Source organism: Megalops cyprinoides, chromosome 17 (genome assembly GCF_013368585.1).
Source record: "Megalops cyprinoides isolate fMegCyp1 chromosome 17, fMegCyp1.pri, whole genome shotgun sequence".
Classification (NCBI taxonomy): domain Eukaryota; kingdom Metazoa; phylum Chordata; class Actinopteri; order Elopiformes; family Megalopidae; genus Megalops; species Megalops cyprinoides.
In genome coordinates this window covers 30,701,379-30,704,888 of record NC_050599.1, presented here as the reverse complement: position 1 = coordinate 30,704,888, position 3,510 = coordinate 30,701,379, and positions in this window count along the sequence as shown.

Here is a 3,510-nt window from a genome sequence, read left to right as displayed (position 1 = left end):
TAAATAAGGTAGGCTTTGTTTTAAAGTTTGACAAGTAGAATCAATGTACACAAGTATTTAAAATATTAGCAAGTGGTAGATGATTTTAACAAAAATATTTTAGCCAGTGGTCATTCAATAAAAGATCTCGTGGCAATAAATGGTTTCAAGCAGCATGTTCAAGAGCCAACATCAGATGCAGGAACTCTCATAGATCATGTTTATAGTAACACAGAAAAAGAACTCAGTGTAACTGTTATGTCAACATACTTTAGCTTTCATGAGGCCATTTCCATCTTAATGTAATATTTTGTTTAAAATAAATTCTCATAATGAGATTCATCATCAGGAATTATTGATAATGAATTCAGGGCTGCAAATCCCCTTCATGCAAGTAACATGTGGGGTGTTTGTTTCCGAAATTGTTTCATGAACTATTACTCATATTTTTCCCACTCAAAAGACCAGTACCTTGACGTGGTGAGTGGGCTTTCAACTAAATCTGGTCTTTAGTAATAGTGTAGACATTAGACAAATATATGTTTGTATGTATGCATGATAATACTGTATATCTAATGTCAGGGTTTCCCAGTCTGACAGTTTTCCAGATTCTACCACATGAACTATTCCTTGGATGTTATGTTTTGCAAGTAGCAAAATAAGTATTCGTCATGAAAGTCTTCACATTGTGATGTTACTTATGGAATTTTTCTTAAACTACTTCTAATACCACTTCTTAGCATTCTGCTGTTTCTTCATACTTCCTAACATTACATGATAAAAGTATGTTCATCAAAACCTAATGACTAACGCCTAATCAAATGATCAAGTTGTATTTGAACCAATTGACCTCTTTTTAACCATTTTTACATTTATTTCCAGAGCTTGCTCAACGTACACACAGAATAGTCGATTGCCTACAGCCTCCACATTATTTCGCTGATTATTAGAGTGATCCTGTTTTGGCTTGCAATAAATCACATTGTTTAAAAAATGTTTGTGGACGTTTCTTGTGAATTGTTTAACAGATGTATCTTACATGGTTAACAATTTATATAACAATTAAACAAGCTGATGAGAATTAATATCTTATTACTTGAACAGTCTCTTCTTTGTATACTTTTTTCCTGCACAACATAATTCCATAATTACATTAACACCTTCAGTGCTTTCAAAACAAATTAAACAGCACAATTCAATCACATACATTCGTTTAATCGCAGCCACGTTATGTTGTATAGTTACACAAATTTAAAAATTATGTAATAATAATCATCTTGTTACAATAGCAAGTTACGAGCACATTCTACATGAGGAGGACTGTTGTTACATGACACACAGACTACTTCCTTCCAATAAATTTTTACCATATTGAATGAGGTACCCTTTGTTTTAAAGTGTGAGAAGAAGAATCTATGGACACAAGTACTGATTCTGCTGTTTCCAACGATAAACATAATTTAACACAAGATCAGCTGCAGCTGAGTTAAGCGTATTTACTTTCAGTGATGAACGGAATCCAGCTTGCTATTTAAATACGTTGTGATTTACAGATCCAACGTTATTTCAAATTGACTGTCATAATAACATACAGCTAATCTTACAGTTGCCAATTCATTATCATGGCCTCTAGTGAAAAGAATGCTCTCACTGGGTGGAAATTTCACCATTTCACCAAATAGTTAATTTTACCACAGACACTGCAAGCAACCTGTTCTGACAACTTTAGTACTGTTAGCTAGGTAGCTAGCTACCAAAATAACATTATAGTTAGTAAATTCACATAGTTACCGCCAGTGTGCGAAATACCCCGTGGCAATCAAGGGGTCCCCTACCCATACTTGCCAACATTTAGGTTTCAAAATACGGGAGGTTTTTTCGGCGGTGGTGCGTTGGATAGTAAATAATTGTATGGGTTTCCGCGGAGTCTTAAAAAGTGTAATATAAAGTCTAATAAAACGTCTATATTGCACACTAGGTCTTAAATTACATTTAGTTAAGTCTAAAATATGCACGTTCATTTCATTACGCTTCTTCCGTCGTCTTTTTCTCTTTTTTTTGAGAAATGCGTTGGTGGTTTACATGGTTGGTTCCGTGTGTTGTAGTTCTTTCGAACGGATCCAGGTATTAGTGCACGGTGTAATAAAAATACATAGCCTATGAGACCTACGTGGAACTGATAACTGGTAGCCAGCAAACAGCCCGGTTAGAATTTATCGATGTACTCTGCCTGCCAGGGAAAGATTTCGGCTCCTGAACCAAACTGGCTATCTTGTAAGTTTGTGAAGTTATTGGAAAGTATGGGAAAGTGTAAATGTAATAACGCCTGGCTCGAAATTGACAGATTCAGGGGCTGGTTACAACCAGTTCTAAAGAATCCCTTTGAAGCCTACTGTTCATTTTGTAAAAAGACACTGAAGTTAGGCACGCTTGATACATCAGTCATACAACAGCGACATTGACGACATTGGCGAACTTTTCCTTTGAGAGTAAGGACCAAAGTCTTTCAGAATCAAAGAAAAGCTTAGTGTGCTTAAAAGGTCTCCAAAGTATTATAAACACATTTATAAATGTTCATACATTTCATACTGCATTATAAACTAGTGTGAGTGCACTCAAACAGTGTTATGGTATAAGCCCTATACAACCTGTGTGGAGTTACGGCTCCATAAAGAGTATCGGGAGAATAAACAGCATTTAACAAATTTGCTCTTGATCTTTTATGATTTGATCTGTGAATGGCAATAAATTTTGTCACTTTGAAAGTAACTCTGGGACTCTGATCTTACTTACTTTCTCGTACCTCATGTAAGTCTTAAATTTCATCCATAATGGTCTTAAAAAGGTCTTAAGTCTTAAATCTAACTTGCTGAAACCTGCAGAAACCCTGGTAGTGTGTAGATTGTGTTTCATAGACGATCTGGCAGCTTGGGTAGCGTCAGACAAACATGCAAAACTTATGGATCCGTGTATGACAATTAATCATAATAAAGTTTGCTATGGAAATTACGGGAGTTTCCCGGGAGAAACAACAAAACGGGAGGGCGCTGGGAGATGGCTTTTGACTCATTGCAATGAAAAGCAAATACATTATTTTGTGTTTACATCCCAGTTTGAACGTGTGGCATAGCTAGCTGGTTGGACGCTCAATGCGCGGTTACCAGGCAACCAGCTACTCGGTTGGCGGTCAGGAAACACAATCAATTCCCTATTCCTATAAATAGGTTGTGGTAGCCAAAGAGAAAAGAGAACGTCTTACCTGTTTGGTTCCGGTTTTCCCCTGGGCACTCTGAATACATGTCCCGAGAAGGTAGGCTGGCGTCTTCATCCACTTGTCGTACTGCTTTTGGCAAATCTGACGAGACTTGTTCATTCTAGGTTCCTGTGGACAGACGGGCGCTGCTTGATTGAGATCGCTGTCATTATATTCCCAAGGTAAAGTGACAAACTAAATAAGATGTAAAATATCTGTAGTTGAGAGTGTCGGTTTCCCTGGCTCTTTACCCTCTTAATTCTTGCAATGATAGCTAC